Consider the following 25,225-nt stretch of genomic DNA (forward strand, 5'->3'; position numbering starts at 1 on the left):
TGTTGTTTCCCCCTGGATTGGAAAACTGCTGTAAGGATCTGTATTTGAATATATCTTTGTGCCAAGCGGTGTAAACCAAGAAGGTACGGTATCTATTGTTTGTGTAAGTGTTCCAACATATATGCTATCCCAAAACGTTCTTTTCTTTGATTGTATTTTAACTAAAGAATTTGAATAGATTATATTTTGCTCAATGTCGAGTGGTTTGACTAGTCACAACATAACTGGAACGCACACTTCACATCTATATTTAAAGTAAGGAAAGGTTTGCGTCTAAACGGCCTTCTGGAAATATTTTGAGGGAATATGGTCTGGTCGAAAACACTTGTAGCGAGGGGCTTCTGACTGGCTTCTGCAATTGAAAAGTTCGAGGAGGGGCAGGGGATGTTTTGCTGGAGGTTGTGCTGTAAGTTGCCTGAGACATTCAGGGAGATCTGAGGATTTGGTGACCCAACTCTGGATGGAGCATGGGGACTGTAGTTACAGCATCTGTGTCTGGAACATGAACAACAAATGGAGCAGAGGCTACAGAGAGGGGAAGCTCTGAAACCACAGAGTGAGTGTGTGTGGGGAAAGGGATCTGCTGTATCCACCCCGGATTTTCCAGGAACAATTTCCCAAACTCCACTTAACCCAGGATCAAAGTATGAGGGGACCCTGACTGAACAAGGAGCTGATCACAGAGTGGTGTCACCTCCTTCAACACGACCTGCAGCTTCACACCAGTGGGAGAATGGTGCTGCCAGTGGCTGTTAGGGTCACTGTTTCATTCAGCTTCTATGATCCGGAACTTTCCAGGCAGGACTAGGTGACATATCCACCATCTCCCAGTATCTCAACATCAATGTTAACTATTCGGTGATGGAGGATATATATGGTTGATGAGGTAAATAGATAGTTTCTCTCTCAACAGGGAGTAGCTGGTTGTATCTATACTGGATAGTGGGATTCCCGATGCATCTGCAAAGTATCCATATCAATGTGGAGATGTAGAGGAACTGAAGGAGCTCTCTCTCACTCCATTAATGTCACAGCGTGCCCATCACAGTACATCATGTGGTGAATACCCACTGTCCTGGCAGCAGTCATGGTTTCTTCATTCAGAAGCAGTCAGCCAGTCCCATCGTCATCGGGTCTCCACGGAGAAAGGAATGAATATATTTTGGATAAAGGCCGTCCCCTTGATGCACGTTTCAAAACACCATCCCCACCACCAATCAACCACATCAAAGTATTCCATGTGTACGGAGAGCAATGGGGTCACTTGGGGTGTCTGGGAATAGACGATCAGGGATGGAGCAAAACCTCCCATGTCTGAACGGGGCTGAGTGAACCCCCCCAGTACACAGTATCATTAATCCCTGTAATCCCTCTCCATTTCAGTAACATACCGCCTTCTGTAAACATACTCCTGTAAATGAAATGACATGTTATATCATGTTAAATTCCACCTGCCAAACTATTATCTAATGCCTTTACCTCTCTGAATCTATTTGCAGACTCTCCACCCTCTCTTGATAATTTATTCTCTTGCTTACCACAGCGACATCACCAAACTCAGCATCTGTATATCTGTTCCATCCTCCTGATCATTCATATAGACTGTAAATAGTTGAGAACCCAGCGCTGGTCAATGTGTAACCCTACTGGTTACGTTCTGTCTAACTGATTGAGAATGATTTATCCCGAGTACCTGCTTCCTGTATGATACCCAGTCCTCCCCCATTCCAGTGAAACACTGTCGAAGGGTTGAAAAATAACAAGGAGCATCTGTGAGGAATCCAACCCCTCGATGACACTGATGTCAACACGGCCTCTGTTCCACTTTCCTGCCATCTCTCCATCCTAAAACTCTAGTCTCTTATTGTAGATTGCGCCACATGAAAAAAAAATCCACTCCATACCTACACATTCAATTACCTTTAGAATGTTACAGACCTCAATGAGATCTCCTTTCATTCTTATAAACTCTAGAGTATATGCCTAAACTGCTCAATTACTCTTCATAAGGCAAACACTTCAAATATGGAATCATTCTAATGAAGCTCTTCTGAATTGCCTCCAATGGAAACACCTCATTCTGCAGGACACCTAAACTGTACTCCAGTTGCAGCCTCACTAATGCCTTGCGTAGCGACACCAAAACTCCCTACCTTTCTACTCTATCCTTTTATAAATAAACACTGAAATTATGCTTGCATTTCTCATTACTTGCAGTACCTGCAGGCAGGATTTCTGTGATATGCAAGTCGACACCCAGATCCCTCTGCACCTAAGCACTTTGAACTTTCTCTCCATTTAGATAATAATTATACTTTCTATTATACTGGCCAACTTGAATAGCCCCATATTTATTCCCTTTAATTTTCCTTACTAAATGTTGGCCTATTCACGCAACCTATCCATATAGTTTTAAAATCTCTTGCATCATCATTCCAAAGTAATTTCTCACCGATGTGAGAGTCATCTGAAAATGTGGCATTGTATTTTCTCTCCCGTCAACCGAGTACAGTAATCCAATCAATGTAAATGGTTGAGGCATGAGTGCTGAAATCAATGGCACCCCACAAATTCCATTTTCAAAAGAAAATTACACATTTATTCCATCTGACTCCATTTTGTTGGTTAACCAATCCTCCATCCAAGCCAATAAATTACTCCTAAACCCATGTTGTCTGATCTTACCACTTACTCTTTGGAGAAGCGACATATCCAATGCCTTCAGGAAGACCAGATATGTCCCATCTCCCACGATCCACCTTTTTTGTGACATCTTCAAATAACTCAAGCAAACACTTCAAACTTGATTGTCCTTTGTAAAACCATGTTGACTCTGACGGATTGTGGTTTAACTTTGCAAATGTCCTGAACAATGGACTCTAACAATTTGCCTTAAATTACAATGGTTTATTGTTACACTTTAGTCCCTAATGTATACCATTATTATAAGTTCTTCCCTTTCGAAAGCCTTTCCGTTTTCTTTGAATTCCTATTTAATGGGCACACGTTTTTAAGAGATCTGCTCCAGTTGCTGTATAAGAGCCATGTGTGGCTGAATGGACTCATCATCCTGCTGGTGTACAAACTCGATGAGCTGACGTCTTTCTGGTGTTCCCATGTTGTCATCTCCAAGGCCAGAATGACCTCCTCCTGTTGATGCTTTAGAGGATTGGGAGATTATGGAATCTTACTGTTGCTCTCTAACATTTTGAGGGTCTGATGGGTCTTGTCATACTTCTCCATGGAAATATTGAACAGTCTCCTCATGTATCCGGAGATGGTTCCCAGGGATTGATTGGTCTTATCTTGTTCCCATACAACAGACACGTTTCGAAATTACTTCTTCCTTTCTCATTAAAGAAGTCTCAGATAGTTTTTATCCTTATCCAATTCCCTTGCAATAGTCTCGGTGGGTCTGAATGGCCTCCTGTTATCCCAGTGTAACAATCTCCAGTCACTGTGTGACCTCCTCCAGTTCCTATGTTACGGACTTGAGGAGGCTGAATGGACTGATCCTGTTGCTGTTTCACAGGATACTGGTGCAGCATGTCCTACTGTTATAGGCTCGAGTGGCTGATTGGCCTCCTTATGTAAATGTATATCAGGCTCCAGGGACTGAATAGCCTCATCCTGTTTTGGTGTAACAGGGTCGAAGGCTTGAATATCCTCCTGTTGTTCCTGTGCAACAGGCTGGAGAATGGAATGGATTCCTCCATTATCTGTGTAATTCGCTTCACTCGTTGACTACATCTGTCATCTATGTTGAAGTAAGTTCACCCTTATTTTTTTAAAACTCCAATGGCTACTGGGTCAACCTGATCATCCTTTCGTTATAAGCTAGCACCTTCATTGCAGGAATCAGTTGAGGGAACCATCTCTGAGCTGCTTCCAATATAACAACATCATTTCTTCACTGAAGAGATTAAATCTGTACACACTACTCCAGATGTGATCTCACTAAGAACCTGTACAGCAGCAGCAACATTTTACCAGCCTATTGTAAGGTTCCCACCCAGGTTAGAGCTGTCTCAGCTCTCTGGGGGAATATAGAGCATTGTTGGAAAATCATTGTCCTTCTCTACTCCATCAGCATAACGGGAGATCTGGAGAAATTAAAGTTTGAGAAGTTCATAAATGATGTGGCGAAATGATCTCTACCATTAATCTCTGCAGAGCCCACATCGCTCAGATTCCACAGAATCTAGTAAGATGGAGCAAACATTGATGGGAGTTATATATCAAAGTGAAAGCTGCAATACAAATGCTGGACATGTTATAAAACAGGAAATGAGATATACACATTTGTGGGTACTGCAGTAATAATATACTGCTTACATTATATCTAAACTGTGTTAACCCAATTGAATGCTAATGCTGGGAAAATGGATTTCATGACCGCGTGTGAGATGGTTTACATGAATATTATGTTGAGCACTGAGCTCGAGATCAGGTTATTGAGGAATTGGTGTTGAGTGATCAGAAGAGCTAATTGAAAATTTTGCCAGAAAGGACATTTTGGGAACAGTGACCACAATGTATTGGTTTTCTTTTATGCTGTTTGAGTACACGACAGTTTTTGTTGTATTTGAAGTAACCATTTGAAATCTGAGTCATGCAGACCATGAAGGTGTGAGGAGAAAGTGGGGACTACAGATGCTGAAGATCAGAGTCGAAGAGTGTGGTGCTGGAAAAGCACAGTCAGACAGCATACTAAGAGCAGATAAATCGATGTTTCGGGCATAAGTCTTTCATTTGGAATGAAGCTTATGGGCCTAGGGGGCTGAGAGATAAATTAGAAGAGGATGCGGCAGGGGGGAGGTAGCCGGGATTACGATAGGTAGATGAAGGTGGGGTTGAAAGTGATAGGTGATGAAGGGAGACAGAACGCCTCATCAACTGCATCCATTAAAGACATTGGCGAGGCAAGAGGTGAACTTGTAGATCATTTCAGGGAACATCTCTGGTACAGCCATATTGAACAACTCCATCGCCTAGTGGCTGAGCACTTTAACTCCCCTTCCCATTCTGCCAAGGACATGAGAGTCCTGGGCCTGCTCCATCGCCACCAGAAGCCTGGAGGAAGAAAGCCTCATCTTCTGCCTTGGGACCCTCCAACCACAGGGGATCATAGTGGATTTCCCCATTTCCCCATTTCCCATAATCCCACCATATCCTACTCCAACCTTATAAGTCAGCACTGCCCGTTTGAATGTTCCTATATGTCCATATTCCTTCCTATCAATCTGGTCCACCCTCCTCTCCGACTATCACTTTCAACCCCATCTTCATCTACCTATTAGATGAAAGGAGGCAGCTTCGAAAAATGCCAAGTGTTGCAGTAAGCCAGTGGATTCAGAGAGATGTAGGACCCAGCAAAGGATGACCAAGAAACTGAGAAGAAAATCAAAAAGAGAAAAAGCGTGCAAACGAAAGAAAAACATAAAGACTGCTAAAAAGCGTCTATCAATGTCTCAAAAAAATAAAAACAAGGCCAAATGTGGAACAGTTGGTGTGCAGACAAGGTAATTTATTGCAGAGAACAGAGAAATCGCAGGGAAAATAAACAGTTTCTTTGTGTCTATCTTCATGGAAGAATGTCCAGAAATTCTCCCAGAAATACCAAGTGACCATGGGACTTGTGCAAGTAACGTCTAAGATCATTCTTATCAGTGTTGAGGTCATCTTTGAAAATAAAGCTGGATTGAGTATTTATAGTTCTGACAGACTAGATGTACTTCATGCAAAAATTTCAGAGGAAGCAGCAACAGACATGTTGATTGCATCGCGGATATTCACTTTATTTTCTGACACATTCCCGAAAGGCATTTTGCCAATCTGGATAAGGAAAAGGTGATAAATATTATCCAACAGTTTAAGGAGAGATGAATTTGGAGAATGGTAAACTACAGACCAGTTAACCTGTCATCCACATTCCGGTATCTCTTGGACTCGATTACAAAGAACATGCTACTAGATTGGTGGCACAGTGGCACAGTGGTTAGCACTGCTGCCTCACAGCGCCAGAGACCCGTGTTCAATTCCCAATTCAGGCGACTGACTGTGTGGCGTTTGCACATTCTCCCCGTGTCTGCGTGGGTTTCCTCCGGGTGCTCCGGTTTCCTCCCACACTCCAAAGATGTGCAGGTCGGGTGAATTGGCCATGCTAAATTGCCCGTAGTGTTAGGTAAGGGGTAGATGTAGGGGTATGGGTGGGTTGCGCTTCGGCGAGGCGGTGTGGACTTGTTGGGCCGAAGGGCCTGTTTCCACACTGTAAGTAATCTAATCTAATCTAGAAATTTAGAAGGTAATAACATAACTGGGGAGTGTGAGAATGTACCGATGACCGGAAAACCACAAGTGACAAACATTTTTTTGGAATGGTTTGAAGATGATTCTTGTGGACATAGGCAATGAAGAACGAATGTAGAGTTTGATATTCATGAGCTTTTTTAAAGAACTCACACACTGAGCTCATAAGAAAAGTTAAACCGAGAGGTATTAGGAAGAGCATATGCAAATGGGAAAGTAAAAATTAGGTTTACATTCATGTGAATGTAATTGGAAGATAAAGGATGTCGTGCACCAGTTGCATCGAGCGTTGGTGAGACTAAACTTAGAATATTGTGTATCGTTCGGAGTCCCAATCTAAGAAAGAATATACTGACTACAGAGGAACTGCAAAAGGTATTCTCCAAATTAACCCCTAATTTGGCAAGGTTGTCTGACGGGGTAACTCAGCCTGTAATCTCGAGTTTCGAAACATGAGAGGTGATTGTAGTGAATCTTAGAAACATCGAAAGGACTGAATAACAGAGGGACATGAGGAAGTACAAGTAGGTGAGATCTGGGAGAATCCCATGATATTCTACACAGACAAGTAGAACAGAATAATCAGCAAACAGTCAGTGTACATTAGAAACCAAAGGGGCAATCTGTGTGTCAAGCTGGAGAACATTGATGGATTGTAACATGAGACCTTCACATTTATTTTACTTGGGAGAAGGAGGATGCAGGTACGGAATTCAAGAAGATGGACTTGACAACTCTTGAACAGATTGATGTAAAATACGAGCAGGGATTTGAGGCTTTGTTCTGTACAAATTTGGACCAATCTCCATGTCTGAATGAGTTGTATCACAGGCGGCTGTTGGGGTCAACGGAGGAATGACCCTGATTGAATATTTTAATTAGAATCTGACCATAGGGGAGGTGCCAGAGAACTGGAGGACTGCTAATACGATTACACTTCACAGTAAGAGTGGGAGAGATAGTCTAGGTGACTATAGATGAGCGAGTATTAGATCACTGTTAAGGAAACTATTGGAGAAAATAGGGAAGGAGAAAATCGAACTCCAATCAGAGTCACAAGGTTTGATCAGGGATAATTATCATGACTTTATCAGAAGGCAGTCGCATCTAATGGATTTGATTGAATTAGTTTGAGGAGGTCAATTGTTTAGTTTTGTAGGAAGGCCTTTGACAAATTTCCAGCTGGGATACTGAGAAATAATGTAACATCTCACAATATGAAGGATACCTTGACAGGTTACAAGGAGAATTGTCTTAGTGTCAGCAGGCAGAGGGTGGTGGGAGAAGGCTGTTTGTGTGACTGGAGATCAGTGTCCCCTGGTGTACCACAGGGATTGTTTGTGTTATTCATAAAAAAAGATGTGAATGTGGAGGGGGCTAGGTGGAGAGTGGGGGAGGTGTGAGCAGTAACTGTATGTTTGATATAAAGATTTACCGGTTGGTTCGCGGTGAGGAGGAAAGCCTTAAGTTACAGGAAGATGCAGATGGAATGGTCAGATGGGCAGATCAATGGCAGATGGAATGTAACCCTGATAAATATGAGCTGATGCACATTGGGAGAAGGAACCAGGCAGGGGAGTACTCAATGAATGGCAGCACACTGGGAAGCTCAGCGTGTGCTTCTCCACACATCCCTGAATGTGACTGGACAGGTTAATGGGCTAGTTAAGAATTGGACCTTGGGTGTTGTGTTTCCTAATCAGGACGTAGATTATAAGAGCAATACAGGGCTATGGTTCGGCCAAAATGGAGTACTGTATGTGGTTCTGGGAGCCACATTCAAGGAAGGATGTGATTGTACTGAAGAGGGTGCAGAGGTGATTCACCAGGATGTTCCCTGGGATGGAGCATATCAGCCATGGAGAGAGGCTGGATAAGCTTGGGTTGTTTACTTTGGAGCAGAGAAAGCTGAGGGGTCCGTGATTCAGGAGGATAAGTTTATGAGGGACATGGACAGGGTGGATAGACAGCAGCTGTTCCTTTTAGTCAGAGGGTCAAAAACAAATAAGCCCAATTTAAAGTGAAAAGTTTGAGGTTCAGAGAGGATTTAAATATTTTTTCACCTCGATGATGTGGGGTTCTGGGATTACTTCCCGAGAAGGGGAATTATCACGGGTAACCTCACCATCATTAAAAAGTACTTGGACGAGCACGTGGAAGTGTCATAACATTCCAGGCTATGGGCCTGGTGTAGGAAAGTGGGACTAATATAGATTGTGCTGTATTTCTGTTGGCACAGAGTCTATGCTCCTGTGAGTGTAGGGTGTGGAAGGTCAATTATCGAGCAGTCTAAGGCAGGAATTAATGGCTTTCTGAAGAGTGTATTCACAAGGGTTAAAAGAGTGAACTGTAATAGCTGGTTAAGTTATGTCAATGTGAGAAATATGAGAAAACAAGTGCAGTTTCCTTACAGTTTGAAACCAGAGAATAGAGAATGGGAAACAGGGAAATGGCAGAACTATGAAGCCACTACTTCAGTTCTGTCTTCACAGAACTTTCAAACAATACAAGGAAAACCAAGTCTGGTGGAGGAAAATGATAGAGTAGATTGAACATAGAACATAGTAAGTAAATGGTTTAGGAGAAATTATTGTGGCTGAAAGCATTGGTCATAGGCAACACTAACGTAAATTTATGAAATGGGAATTATGTTTGAGAAACAGAATGGGAGACAAATGAAAGAGAAGCAATGGATGTAAAACATGTTGATTTTTAGAAAGATTTTGGTACAGCTCCAAGCCCAATTTGCAAAGTCAAATCTGAGTGGATTGGGGGCTAATATCTGGCTATGTTTCCAGAATGGGACAGCTGGCAGGAAACGGTGAATAGAAATAAACAGACTCGTCAAGCAACAGCCTGACATCGTATTTAAGGTAAGATTCTGTGAGTATGACTATATCCCTGACACCCCATCACCTTCCCCGGATACCTCCTATCTCACCAGCAGGTCAGACAAAGCAGAAGTGGTGGCACAGTGGGATACAGTTGGAAGGGGATTGCTCTGGGAGTCCTCAACAGTGACTCCGTATCCCATGAAGTCTCATGGCATTACTTTGCGCATGGGAAAGGAAACCTCCTGCTGATTATCATGTACCAGCCTCTCTGAACTGACGAATCAGTACTCCTCCATGCTGGAGGAAGCACTGAGGCTAGCACGGATGCAAGGCCTACTCTATTGGATTAGATTACTTACAGTGTGGAAACAGGCCCTTCGGCCCAACAAGTCCGCACCGCCCCGCCGTGGAGTAACCCACCCTACCCCTACCCTTCGGGCAATTTAGCATGGCCAATTCACCTGACCTGCACATCGTTGGAGTGTGGGAGGAAACCGGAGCACCCGGAGGAAACTCACGCAGACACGGGGAGAACGTGCAAACTCCACACAGTCAGTCGCCTGCGGCCGGAATTGAACCCGGGTCTCTGGCGCTGTGAGGCAGCAGTGCTAACCACTGTGCCACCGTGCTGCCCACTACTCTGGGTGGGGGATTTCAATGTTCACCACCAAGAGTATCTCAGCGACAGTATTACTGATCGAGCTGGCCAGGCCCCAAAGGATAGAACTGCTCGACTGGTTCTGCAGCAGGTGTGGAAAGAACCAACAAGAGGAAAATACATACTTGAACACAGCCTTACTAATCTGCCAGTTGCAGAAGTATCTGTCCATGACATGATCGGTAAGAGAGACCACCACATAGTCATTGTGGAGACAAAATCACACCTGCACATTGAGAATAACCTCCACCATTTTGGGTGGTACTATCACGTTGCTAAACAGGGCAGACTTCGAACAGATCTAGCAGCTCAAATATGGATGTCCATAAGGTGTCGTGAGTCATCAGTACCAGCCAAGTTGTATTCCCACATAACCTCATGGCCTGGCATATCCTCCTCGCAACAATTGCCATCAATCTAGAGGATCAACATTGGTTTAGTGGAGTGTGCAGCATGGCAGGAGCTGCACCAGCCATACCTGACAATGAGGTGTCAGCCTGGTGAAGCCACCAATCAGGACTACTTGTGCGCCAAACAGCATAAGCAGTAAGTGATAGACACAGCTAAGTGATCCCACAATCAAAGGAACAGATCCAAGGTCTGCAGTTCTTCCACATCTAGCCGAGAAACGTTGGGGACAATTAAACAATTCGCTGGAGGAAGAGATTCCACAAATAACCCCTTCCTCCATGATGGAAGAGCCCAGCACTTCAGTGTATAAGATAAGGCTGATGCATTCGCAACAATCTTCAGTCAGCAATGCTGAGTGGATGATCCATTTCAGCCCCCTACAGTGGTCCTCAGCAATTCAATTACCAGTCATCAGCCAATTCGATTCAGTCCACTCGATATCCAGAAACGATTGGAGATACTGGATACTCCAAAAGGTGCATAATCTGACACCATTATGTCAATAGTACTGAAAACTTGTTCTCCATAACTTGCCACTCCCCTAGCCAAACTATTTCAATACAGTTACAACAATGGCTTTTCCTGATTATGTGGAAAATTACCCCAAGTAATCATTGCTCATGTATGTAAAAAGCAGAACAAATCCAATCCGGCCAATTACCACCCCATCAGTCTACTCTCGATCATCAGTAAAGTGGTGGAAGGTCTCAGTGCTTTTAATCAGCACCTGCTCAGCAATAACCGGGTCAATGATGCCCAGTTTGGGCTCCTCCAGGGCCACTCAGCTCCTGACCTCATTACCGTGGTTCAAACATGGACAACAGAGCTGAATTCCAGAGGTGGGGTGAGAGTGATAGCCCTTGAAATCAAGGCTGTCTTCGACCAAGTGTAGTATCAACGGGCTTTGACAACACTGGATTCAATGGGTATCAGGGGCAAACTCCCCGCTGGTAAGAATCATACCTGACACGTAGGAAGATGGTCATGGTTGATGAAGGTCAGTCAACTCAGCTCCAAATCTGTAGGAGTCCCTCGGACAGTGACCGAAAACTTCTTCAAGGCTGCTTCATTAATGACCTTCCCACCATTTTAAGGTCAGCAGTGGGGATGTTCGCCAATGATTGTACAATGTTCTGCAACATTAGTGGCTCCTCAGATACTGAAGCAGTCTATGTCCAAATGCGACAAGATCTGGAGAGTATCCAGGCTGACAAGTGGCAAGTAATATTCAGGCCACACATGCCAGACCATGACCATCACCAATAAAATACAATCTAACCTGCCCCTTGGCATTCAATGGTGTTACTATCACTGAATTCCCAGTATCAAATTCCTGGTGGGTAATCATTGCTCAGAAACTCACTGGTCCCGCCACATGAACACAGTAACTATAAGAGCAGGTCAGAAGCTAGGAATACTGTGGCGAGTAACTCACATCCTGACTTCCAAACGTTTGTCCACCATCTACAATGCATAAGTCAGAAGTGTGATGGAAGACTCCCAATTTGTCTGGTTGAGTGCAGCCCCAACAACACTCAAGAAGCTTTACACCATCCAGGACAAAGCAGCCAATGTGACTGTCCCTTCGTCCACAATGCTCCACCATCAACGCTCAGCAGCAGCAGCAGTGTTTTACTATCTACATGCTGCAATGAAATGATTCACCAAAGATCCTCAGAGACCATCTTCCCAACTCACGACTAAGTCTATCTAGAAGGACAAAGGCTGCAGATGTATGGGAATACCATCATCTTAAGGTTCCCCTCCAAGCTATTCACCATCCTGACTTGGAAATATATCACCACCCCTTCACAGTCACTGGGTCAGAATCCTGGAATTCCCTCCCTAATGGCCCTGGAGGTAAACCACAGCAGGTGGACTGCAGCGTTCAACAAGGCAGCTCACCACCACCTTCTTAAGGGCAATTAGGGACAGGTAATAAATGCTGGCCCAGCCAGTCACACCCAGATTCATGAAATAAATAAATAGAAATTAACAGAGGACGGTTGCTGAGGTGTCGCAGGGATCGGTGCTTGGGGCCCAGCTGTTCACAAGGCCCTTTAAACATTTGGTTGCTGGAATCAGATACAATATATCCCAGCCTGCTGACAGCACTAACGGATGTGGGATTGCGAGTGGGTGAGGAGGTTATAAAAAAGCACCGCGAAGACTAAGACAAGTGGAGTGAATGGGTTAATACGTGACAGATGGAGAACAATGTGGAGAGAGGTGACGGTGTGCTCTTTGGTGGAAACGATAAATTGGCAGCCTACCATTTGAAAGGGATTGGTTGAAACATGTTGATCTACAAAGGGACGTATGCTCCTTTTTGTTGTTTCCTTCTGCATAAACCTCTGAGGCTCCTGCAGTGCAGTGAGTTCTGCAACCAGAAGTCAATACTGGGCATGGCATTGGCACGCTGCCCAGTGTACACAGACCCACCAAGTGGGGAGCTGTAACATTAAAAAGGATCTGCATCTCCCTGTACACCAGTAGCTGAAAGTAATATTGCAGAAACAGAAAGCAGTGAGGAAGATAAATCGAGTGTTGACCTTCATTTCAGGGGGATGTGAGTCCAGAAGTAAGGGTGTCTTACTGCAGCTGTACAGGGCCTGGTGAGATATGATCCCGAACATTGTGCATTATTGTGTGCAGTTTTGGACTCCTTCCCTAATAAAGGGCAAACCTGACATTGATGGAGAGCAGTGAAGGATGACCAGACTGATCTCTGGGAAGACGGGCTTGTTGTGGGAGCAGAGATTGGGGAGATTGGATAAGTATTCCACGGTGTTTAGGAAAATGAGTGGAGATCTCAGTGAAATATACAAAACTCTGACAGGGTGAGTCAGATTGGAAGCAGGTCACTCTGCATTGAGATGAGAATAAATGTCAGCACTCGCAGGCTAGTGAACCTGGAGAATTCGCTCGCACCTGGAAACCGAGACATTGATTATAGATAAGGATTTAGAGACAGTAAAGGGATGGTGGGAGAGCAGGAGTACGGTGTGGAAATGAAGGGCCAACCATCATTACAATGAATTGGGTAGCAAACTCGATAGACCAAATGTACTACTGCACTTCCTATTTTATAGCTTCCCAAGGTTACTCACATTAACGGATATGTATATCGTGTGGGGTAAGTGCATTGAGGAGATTTTTTCCATGAACTAGCATGGGGAAAGCTCAATGTGTTGAATGACGTACTCCTTTCCCGCTGTTTCTGTGCAGTCTGTGGGAAAGCTCTGTAAATGCTGTCACAAGCTCTCAGATGTTAGGAAGGAGGTTTCTCCAGAGTCGACAGGACTGTCTTCCCATTTCCATATTCCGACACTGATGCAGAGGCCGGGTGTTCTGTCCGGTTTCATCCTTTCAGACCTCGGAGTAGCTTGATACAAATGGGTGCTTTGCTTGACCGTTTCAGAGACCATTGAAATGTTTATCACATGTCAGCGTCTTTGGAGTCAGTTTTAGGCCAGCCCAGGAAATCATTGGTGATTCATTTTCTAAAAGTACATTGGAGAAGGAAATTCTGTTTCCAATCGATATTGGCTTCAAAGTCACTATTCCTGACACCAGATTTTAGATCTCGATATTTTATTAATTGTCTTTAACTTCCACCCGCTGGCAGATCATTAGCCTGGTCTGGATTAGTAATCCAGTGACATTTCCACAACAGCACCATCTCCACATGGGACTTATTAGAAACCACACTGAGCTGGTTTTTTCTCTGCTGTTTGCCAGCTCTATCAAAAAGAACTCCCACCAATTTGACTGTCGTGATGGGACTGAGGGGGTGGCAATTGTTCAGATTGTAATTATTCCCCTCTTAGGGAGCGGGACATAGCTGAGTAATTTTCCACATTGCCAGGGAGATGTCGGAGTTGGAGCTGGAATGAAACAGCTTCCCCAGGGACACAGCTTGTTGTGCCGCACAAGTCTTCAGTCCTATTGCAGAAATGGTGTCAGGGCTCATTGCCTGTGTCATATCTACTCTGTTCAGCTGTTTCTCCATGTCACGTGCAGCAATTGAAATTGGTTGAAGACTGACATCCGTGATTTTGTGGGCATCATGATGAGGGTGATGTGTATCATCGACTCAACACTTCTGGCAGAAGATGGTGCAGATAAAACATCCTTCTCTTTTACACTGATGTGCAGGTCTGTTCCATTATTTAGGATGGGAATGTTTGTGGAGCCCTCACCTCCAGTCGTTTGTTTAATCATCCATCACCATATATGACTGAACGTGACAGGACTGCAGGGCTTCATTCAGATCTGTTGGTCAAGTCTGGTAGCTTTAATGAGTTAGCATCAGGTTAAGGTTCATGTGATTCTGACTCTGACCTGTTCACCCACACTCGTCGCTGAGCCGTAGATGGTGTTGATGGTAATGACAGACTGAAGTGTTACCCTGGCAAAAAGTTACAGGTTGTGGTTGAATGCAGGTCTGCCTCTCCTGCTGCTGTGGTCTACAGCACTACATGAATACGCAGTTTCGAGCTGCAATATTTGCAATGCAATTCTGCTGTCTGTTCCCCAATTCTCACTGAGACCCATTCACCCATCAGCCCTGCACTCAGTGACCTGACCTGGTTTCTGATGTGGAAATACTTCCATTTTCAAACTCTCATCCTGCTGAGGGTCTCTCTCCCCGGGTCTTGCTTCCAATCTGACACATTCTGCAAAAGCATTTAACTGATCTTAATGCAAATGTTTAATTCACCTGAATCTTTTTCCTTGGGAAATACCATCTTCTATGTTTAAAGTGAATGTGTGTCCTCTGTTCCTTTCCCTGACTATGATTAAGACCTCTGTAGTGTCAGTAATGCCAGCCTTATGTAGTTTCAGAACCAATGAATTCTCTGGATTCCCAATCATCTTCACCACAATGTATGTTTTCTCTTTTGGTTTGATGCATTATCACTCATGGCTGCCTTGTTCTCCCATGAGTATGTTTCATCTTCATGGGGTTGCATTTCTGGTATTATCTTCCGAATTATCCCCAGAACCTCCTCCCAATGCTGCTCCATGGTCTTTCCTGTTGAGCTCCCCTTCCAATTAACTCTGGCCAGCTCCTCCCGCATGTCTTGGTTTTTATATTGCTTAATTATAACCACATTACATCTTGAAGAGAGCATTAGATATAAACTGAAAGAAGGAGTTTTGGGAGATGGGACACGAAGAATAATTGGTGGATTTCTTAACTAGATACAAAGGGAGAACGAGAGAGAGGATATAGATCTGGAGATGTGAAAATGAGAAAACTACATGATCGAAAGAAGTAGATGAACATTCCCCAATGGTTTGGCAACGCCTGTGTGCTGTGGTCCTTGGTACAGTGCATGTACAACAGAGTAATATGTTCAAATGCTGAGTCTGATGCCAGAATATTTATCTCCGATTATATGACAGAGACTAGCTTTTGGAAAGAACCCAACAAGCCAATATATAGAAGGGTGTTAACTGGAATAATTTGGGACACGAGAATCAAGAATTTGGAGCACTCATCCTGGTAAGAATGAGAGCGTAGAGTACAGAATTCCAGAAAAGGAGGGAACGTTGAGAGGATCAAATCATGTTTTAATGTTTTATCAATTTTATAAATCATGTGCATCATTTTTCGTTAACTGTGTCTCTGTTGTTCATTTACAATGTCTTGTGCACGTGTGAAAAATGCTACTTAACTGCACACAAACATTGATTAAACAGTGTGTATAAAATCACTTTTCGACCGTTGAAACTGTCCTGTTGTCGTGTTATGAGGATACATGAACACCAACTGGCCACCAAAAGACATGACGCACTATCACTATGTTCCATACATACAGACAAAGAAGGGCATCACTTTGACTGGGACAAAACACACACACATGCTAAGACATGCAAGGACCTTCTGAGAGGAATGGCGTTCTAACCAGAAGTCCATCAATAAACGGATCAATTTCGATCCTGTCTACATTGTCTTGTTAAAATAACCGGAAATGACATCACCCATCTTAAGAAACCAAGACCTATAAATAGAGAGGTGGGACATACCACCAGCACTTCAGCAGAGACTCTCACTGATGATGTCACCTAGTCATGGTGACGAAACTTCTGAAAACAAACCTTCAATCTCACCGAGCTAACTTGCACACATATAAATTGTTACTTTTTGTTCATTAGTGGAATTTAGGAGTTCTCTGTCGCTCACGTTTTAACAGATTATGATGTAAGGTGAGCTTTTCTAGGTGTGTGGTTTTAATTATGAGAGGGATTCGACATTGATGTCATAACAGTTTGGGGCCTTGCCGTGTGGTACTTGGACCGACTTGAACAGATTTGAGATACAACAGGTCCCAGCAAATTCCAACTCATTGCAATTAGTGACTTTGAACTTCAAATAAAACCAATGGGAAAATTCGTTTAATTTTGTTACTTGTGGTTGATTAAATCAATAGTGAGGGAAATGGCTTTTAACATTACTAAAGAGGTTCCCAAATTTTCCAAGGAAGTTTAAAAGGACAGAAGGAGGACATTTTTTTAGAATTAGCAAATAGGTTGGAATTGAGTTTATTTAGGGAGAAAAGGGAAGCTGAAATTGTTATGGAGTTGGTCAAGCACTTTGATGTATCAGAGAAATAGGCAACTGCAGTGGAGTTAGAAAAAACTTAAATTGCAAATGTGGCAACTGGAGATAGAAGATAACTAAAGGGAAGGAAATAGAGAGAGAAGAAAGAGAAAGAGGAAAAAGAAAGAGAGAGAGGATTTGAAAAACAGAAGTTGGGAATTAGACAAGAAAGTTAAGTTAACAGGATGGAGATGAAGGGAGAACATAGGGATGTATACAACTATGTTAATAACTTGCCATATTTCGGTGACAAAAATGTCAAAACCTTTTTTATTTCATTTGAAAAAATGGCTAGTCAGATGACGTGTCCAGTGAACTTGTGGGTAATGCTAGTTCAGACTAAGATGGTCGGCACAGCTGGTGAGGTATGTGCAGCGCTATCAGATGAGGGGTCAAGAGATTATCAAGATGTCAAATTGGCTATATTGATTGGTTATGAATTGGTACTAGAAGCATATAGACAGATGTTCAGAAAAATAGAGACGGAACCAGGTCAGACATACATTGAGGTTGAAAGAAGTAACCACAGTCATTTTGATAAATGGGTGCTGGCCTTAAAAATGGATAAGAACTATGAGGCTTGAAGGGAGATTAATTTGCTGGAAAAGTTAAAAGACTCACTTCCAGAGATAGTAAGAATTCATGTGAATGTACCGAAAGTTCAAGAAGTGAGAAGCACGGCAGAAAGGGCTGGTAAATATGCACTGGGGCATGAGATGATATTTAGCTTCTGGCAAGATTTTCATACTGTGAGGGATAGAAATTGGGAGGAGGGAAGATCACACATTACAAAGCGAACAGTAGCGCACAATACTTTACCACAGGTGAAGAAAGAAGCCCAAGGGGGGTTGAAAGGTGGTGAAAGGCCTCAGGTGTTCTCACTATAAGGGAGTGGAAAACATAAAATAACAGTGCCGATGGCTTAACAAGGGCAGAGGGAAAAAGTTGTTTTCACGACAGTAAGCTGGGACACACCGTGCTGGGCGTTAAAGGAAGACACTTTGGGGAAAGATGTGGAAGAAGAGGCTAAGCCCAGTGGCATTAGTGAAACTGGTAAAGGAGATCCCAAGTGGAGCCGAGGAGCAGCAGGAAATTGCACAGCCTAGGCAAGGGCTGGGTATGGAGGCAGTGCCTGATCTCTCTAAAGAATTCACCTCTGTAGATAAGGTTTACTCAGAAAGAACAGGGGGAGAAGGACAAGAAGTTATAATTTTGTGAGATATGGGATCTGCTCAGTCTCTAATAGTTGAGAAGTGAGGCGTCAGAAGAGCACAACAGATCAGGCAGCATCCAAACAGCAGGACAATCGAATATCAGGCAGAAACCCATCGTCAGGAACATGGTGGGGGGACAATGGGGCTGAAAGATAAATACGAGGGGAGTAGCTGAGCTGGTGGGAGGGTCACTGGGAAGGCAATAAGAAGATACAGGTGGGAGTAATAGTGATATGTCAGAGGGTAGGGTGGAGTTGGTAGGTGGGAAGGAAGATGGCTAGTTAGGGCAGTCCAAGAGGGCAGTGCTAGGTTGAACGGTTGGATCTGGGAGAGGTTGGTGGAGGGGAGATTTGGAATTTGGTGAAGTCAACTTTGATGCTGTACAGTTTGAGGGTTCCAGCTGTCCTACCACCGATAGGAATCCTATCACCCTCCTGTCCGACCTGTCACCATCACACCCCACCTGCATCTACCTATCGCCTTCCAAGCTCCCTTCCACCCAGCTCCACCCCACCCTCCTATTTATTTCTCAACCTCCTTCCCCCTCCCTTACCCCCCACTTTCCTGATGAAGGATTTATACCTGAAACGTTATCTGTCCTGCCCCTCGGATGCTGCCGACGTGTTGTGCTTTTCCAGCCCCACATTTTACAACTCTTATCTCCAGCATCTGCACCCCTCACTTTCTCTCACCCTCTAATAGTAAGAGATGAAATTTTTTTTTCACTCTTTCTGGCATGTTAATCAAGAGCGTGTTACGTTGTGGAATGGGGACAGAAATTAAGCATTCCCTTGTGTAACATCAGGATGGAATGCCAAATCAAGATTAGGGAAATAACAGTGACAGTGAGTAACAGAGTGTCAGTTCCAGGAATACAGATTGTTCTTGGGAACGATTTAGCAGGAGGCGAGGTGGGAGACGCACTCCTTGTGGTGGAGAAGCCAACAGAAGTCTAGGGAATTGGGGTGTTAAAAGAAAAATACCGAGGAATCTTTCCAGTGTGTGTAGTAACAAGATCCCACTGTCATAAGTTACAGCAGGAAGAAAGAAAAAGACAAATGAATTGATGCTCAGTGAACTGACCCCCTGTTTGATGTCACGGTGCAGGAAAAACCTGAACAGGCAGAGGATCAGGCAGAGGGGTTTAGTCCAGAAAGGCTCATGGACTTACATCAGATATATACACACACATTCACACACACATACACATGCACACACACAGAAAAGGAATCAGAATATATTGTTGAACGTTAAAACCTAAAGATAGAATCATAACATTAAAATGGAGACCCCGATAGGTTACTGCAGAAGGGACATGGGCTGAAGTACACCACATTGTGTTACCTGTAGCACACAATGTTATGGCTAGCTCATATACTAACTGCAGGTGGTCACTTAGGTGTACAGAAGACTCAGGCTAAGGTTCAGAAGCATTTCCACTGGCCTGGAATGCACAAGGACGTGGGTTTTTTTTGCACATGATATACATACCAAATGATAGGTAAGTAACAGGCAGGAATAAAACCAGCACCTTTCTTGCCAATTACTGCATTCGAAGAACATTTCACGTGGGTTATGATTAATTGTATAGCTCCGCTTCCTAACATAGAAGTGGAAAACTATATTTGCTGACCACAATGAATATGTCTACCAGATTTCCAGAGGCAATTCCATTACGGAATGTTAAGATAAAAAGGGAGGTGGAGGGGTTGGTAGCTTTCTTTACTCGCTATGGGCTAGGCAGTAAGATTCAGTCGGACCAAGGATCTCATTTTACCGCTCAGCTGTTTAAGGATTTCATGGATAGCTTCGGCATGCAGCAGTTTAAATCAAGTTCGTCCCATCCTGAATACCAGGGAGCCTTGGAAAGTTAGCATCAGACGCTGAAGACCATGTTATCAGCGTACTGTTAAGATTACCCGAATGATTGGAATAAAGGTGTCCCATTATATTGTTTGCCATTAGATATGCCCCAAATAAATCTACTCACTTTACTTCCTTTGAGTTAGTATTCATACATGAATTGAGAGGTCCTTTGAAATTAATTAAATATAAATTGACAGGACCGAAGTCGGAAATCTCACCCTTGGATTCTGTGTGTGAGGTGAAGGAGAGAGGAGATGGAGTAGGTGAGTTTGCTAAATACTGTATCTGAATAGTATCTGAAGAGCACAACATAGAGTGAAGCAGGTGGCAGATAAAAACTCTGAAACTTTGAGGATATCCCGTGGGGATGACGTATTAGTATTGCCACCAGTGGTAGGTAATCCCTTCAAAGCCAGGTTTAGTGGCCCCTTTCAAATTAAAAAAAAATGTGGAGTCAGTTCAGCTATCTAGTAAAGATGCTGGAGATGACAAAAAATTCTATCGTGTATTTTATATGGATGAATAATGCTCCAGACACATTTATGACTCAGGAACAGAGCTGTGGCCAGATGAACAAATTGTGTAGTTTATCTATATGATTTGGTGATCTTTAGCAAGTGATTAAAAGCTCACATGTTACAGTTGACAGATCATGTTGAACAAGAAGCAAACTTGTCAATAAACTTAAAGAAAACATAATTCGCAAAGGCAGAGGGGAACGTTCTTGGGATATTACATTAGACATGGAAGGTTGGCCCCATGGAACACAAAGACAAAGGGCTTTGAGGAATTTCCACAACCATCCTCGAAGAAAGAGATGCTTCAATTTTTGGAACTGAGTGGATTCTATCAGAAGTTTGTTCCAAACTTCAGCAGCGTATTGGCACCACTGATGGATTTATTAAAGGAGAACACAGAATTGTGGTGGACAGAACAATGCCAGGAGGCATTTGAGAATTTTAAGGCAGGATTAATCACATCACCCATTTGAGCTACACCAAATATTCTGAAACCCTTTGAAAATTGTGTTTGATGCTCGGGCTATCGGGGTCGGAGATGTATTGATACAGAAAGATGATGATGGAACTAAATGGCTCATTGGCTCCTTGTCGAAAAAACTCAATATCCACCAGGACAAAGATACAAAATCTCCATTATTGAACAAGAATGATTATGTTTCGCACTGGCCTGACAATATTTTAACGTGTATATGACAAACAAATTGTCGGAGATGGTTAAGGACAATGACAAATCTCTCGCATTTTTTGGAATAGTTAAAGACCAGAATATGAGACTATTTCATTGGAGTTTTACCTTCCTGACTTTAAACTTACAAAAGGTACATGCTGCGGCTCCTACAATGTGATAGCAGATGTGTTATCGCGGATTTAAAGGAAAAAGTGTAGATAAGATTTAGTGTTATTCCAGTGTTATAATGGTGTGCAGAATTAATATGAATGATATAACTGAGATAAATACTTTTGTATTTCATAAAATTGGGATTTAAAATTAGAGGAGAAGAAATGTAGTCATCTTTTCATTCTGCTGGTTCACTTTATTTTCTGAAGCGGGGAGATGTTGTGAAGCCAAAAACATGTAGAGTACTTTAAAACAGAACGGGTTTTGCCGAATAGAAATTAAAGCCACAGATGCCAGCTAAAGGTCAAACTGTTCCACATGTCAACATTAGCTGAGAAATGGATCCCTGAGTTTTGGTTGCTGTTTTGACAGCCATTCAAATGCAACCAAAGAGTTTAAATAACGCTCAGTAAACCAGAAGCCAATGGAATTTGAATATTATTGTTTGGACACCTGATAAGCAACCAAATTATGAGAATTACTATATCATGGGGAGTATACATACCCAGCATTTTGAACACTGGTGGGAGAGCTACTGCCATCCAACAGCAGAGTGACTGCTGTAGAGCAGGAGTGCTAACTGGCCATCCCAAACACTCTCTATCAAAGACACATGTTCATGTAAACCTACTTGCAATAAAAAAAGGACCCGGGAGATCAGCAGCTGGAAGAGTGAACACAGTGGGGAAGATAGAGACTGTGTGGTCTTGAGATTGTAATGTTTTATATGTGAGCTGTTGGAACAGCATATTTTTACAGAGTTGGAGTCAGATAGTAAGTAGCTAAGAAAAGAGGGGCTTGTATTTGTCAATAGTTGTTGTTTAGTGTTCACTATTAAAGTTAAGAAGCAAATTTGTTAATTTTTGTTTAAATAGTGGAATATAGGAGATCGGTGTCACTCATATTTTAACAGATTACGAGGTGAGGTGAGCTTTTCTGTGTGTTTGGTTTTAATTAACAGAGGGGTTCATCTTCACCTTATAAATGTCCATCCACGTTAGCCCCATTTCCCTGCAGTTGGCCCATATCCTTCCAGTCCTTTCCTATCGACATATTTATCCAAATGCATTAAAATGTTGTTAATGTTGTTAATGTACACACACACACACCCGCCCCACCACCAACCACATCTGCTGGCAGCTCATCCATGTACCAGCCTCTGTGTAAAGAAGTGGCTGCTCAGGTTCCCTTTTATTCCTTCCCCTCTAACCTTAAACTGATCCCCTCTAATCCTCGATTCTGTACACCTTGGAAAAAGACTGAGAGCATTAACCCTATCCATACCCCTCATGATTTTATAAAGATGTATAAGGACTCCCTCAGTCTCTTACACGAAAAAGAAAAGGTCCTAGCTTATCCAACCTCTCCCGAGAACTTAGACCATTGGGCCCTGGCAACGTCCTTGTAAATTTCTTCTGCACTCTTTCTAATTTCATAACATCCTCTCGATAAGAGGTTACAAAAACTGAATATAATACTCCAAGTGTGGCCTTCCCGATGTCTTGTGTAACTGCAACATAACTTCCCAACTTCTATCCTCAATGTCCTGCCTCATGAAGGCCAATGTGCCAAAAGCCTTCTTCACTGCCCTGTCTACCTGTGACTTTACACTTAGAGAACCATGCCCGTGAAAACCAAGGTCTCTCTGCCCACTGCACTTCTTAAGACCCTCCCATTCCCCGTGAAACTCCTACCTTGATTTGAATTTCCAAAATGCAAGACCTCACACATCTATATTAAATTCCATTTGCCATTTCTCGGCCCACTTCCCCACCTGATTAAGGTCCTGCTGCAATTTCTGAGAAACTTTCTCACTGATCACGCTACCACTTATTTTAGTGTCATCTGCAAACGTACTAATCATGCCCTGTACATTCTCAACCAAATCATAGATAACAAACAGCAGTGGACACAGCCTTCAGTCTGACCATCATCTTTCCACTAAACCCTCTGCTTCCGACCATCAACCCAACTGTGTATCCGATTGGACAGTTCCCCCAGTATTCCACGTGATGGAACCTTCCAGAGCAGCCTGCCATGTGGAACCTTATCAAAGGCCTTACTGAAATCCATAGAGACTAAATTTACAGCTCTGTCCTCGTAAACCTTCTTGGTCACTTAATCAAAGGACTCTAACAAAGTTGGGAAGCATGATCTCCCACTCACAAGTCTATGCTGACCGCTCCGAATCAAACCCTGTGTAATAATGGGTGCAGTCAATGGTATGCTGTCCTTCATTGTAAGATGATTCGAGTACGTAAGTAAAGCCATCTTCCTGCTGTTGTAGAGCCTTGCTGAGAGAGCATTTGGGGCGCTCTCTACAGATTTGATCTCCTTTGTAAGGAATGATCTCCTTACCACAGATACAGATGGCAGTATCATGAGGGTAGATTGAAGAACCTGAGAGTTTAATCTGCAGAGCTGTAAAATCTGAAATGGTGATGCTGAAACACGAGGTGTAGCATATATATTTACAAAAGACACATTGATAGGGTGAGAAATTCCATACTTTACTCAGAATTGATTGATCTGATTTATTGTCACGCGTACCTCAGTACAGGGAAACACTTTATTTATGAGCAATGGAGGCAGATCATAGTAAGCATGGCCAGGCAGATCATAGGGTGGAAATAGACTTGGACAGAGTAAGGCATACAGGATACACTGCACAAGACAAGCACTCAACAAGATCAACATGAGCAAGATCAGCATTATTTGAACACAGAGAGTCGATTCATCAGTCTAACGCGACTTTCCTAAAAGTTTATATGCCTAAATTAACTCTCCCCATGTTATTGTGCTGTTGGCATGTGAACCGTACTGAACGCAATGTTGTTCACAATCCCCAACATCAGCCATAATACCTTCGATCTGAAACAGGTAGCCATTCCATCCAGCTTCCGCCCTACATAGAGAAAGGCTGGCTTCTCGGAGATGGAAGGTGCCTTCTTGAGACTTCACACAAGACATATGGCTTCCCTCCTCAACACTAGAAAACCATGTTAAAGTCCCACGTGTTTATCATGAGCAACGGAGCCAGGAGGAACAACGTGGAGCAGTCTGTCTGTGCACTAATGTGCATCTGCTCCACTTGTTCATCATATTGGAGCATCAATCTGGAGACAGTGAGGAATGCCGATGCTGGAGATTGTAGTAGACAGTAGATTGCTGGAAAAGCACAGATGGTCAGGCAGCTCCGAGGAGCAGGAGAATCCACGTTTTGGGCATAAGCCATTCATCAGGAATCAGCATCAATTACCTCATTCTGTCCCTTTGCAAGTGCGTTAAGGGGGAATGGCCTCCTTCTGTTCCTGTGTAAGAGACTGAAGGAGCTGAATGGTCTCATCCTGTTGCTGTGCAAGTGGCTTTAGGGGATGAATGGCCTCCTCCTGTTCCTGTGTAAGAGACTCAAGTGTTTGAATGGCTTCTTCCTCTTCCGATTGGACAGGACCAAGGGCCTGATTGGGTTACCCCTGGTTCCTGTTTGACAGCTCGATGTACTGACAAGTGTGATGTTGCTGCAGGCTTTGAGAGGTTATTTTGTTCTGGTTTCTTTTCAGAGAGAGATTGAATGATCGTTACCAAGCTGGCTAGTTAAGACCACTGAGTAAACAGCAAGGGAGGCCTTGGGTTAATTTTAATGCAGCCTGAATGTGTGTGGCCAGCTCTCACAAATTACGACCTCTGGGTTTTGGTTTCTCAGTAGTATCAGAAACTATTGGGATCTGCACAGAGTTGGAATCTTCAGTGACTATCTCCTGGGTGCTACTCTCTCTGAATTTTCTCTTGGTGCTGTTTTGAATTCCCGGATTAGAGAAATGTTTGTGACAATCTGTGTCTGAATTTTCCTTTCTGCAAGGGGCTGTGTTTTTGGGATTTTCCTATATTGGTACAGTTCATGAGTAATAGTTCCTAGATTTGTTATTCCGTTAACTTGTCTAATGGAATTATGATTTTCTAAATT

Source organism: Chiloscyllium punctatum, chromosome 23 (genome assembly GCF_047496795.1).
Source record: "Chiloscyllium punctatum isolate Juve2018m chromosome 23, sChiPun1.3, whole genome shotgun sequence".
Classification (NCBI taxonomy): domain Eukaryota; kingdom Metazoa; phylum Chordata; class Chondrichthyes; order Orectolobiformes; family Hemiscylliidae; genus Chiloscyllium; species Chiloscyllium punctatum.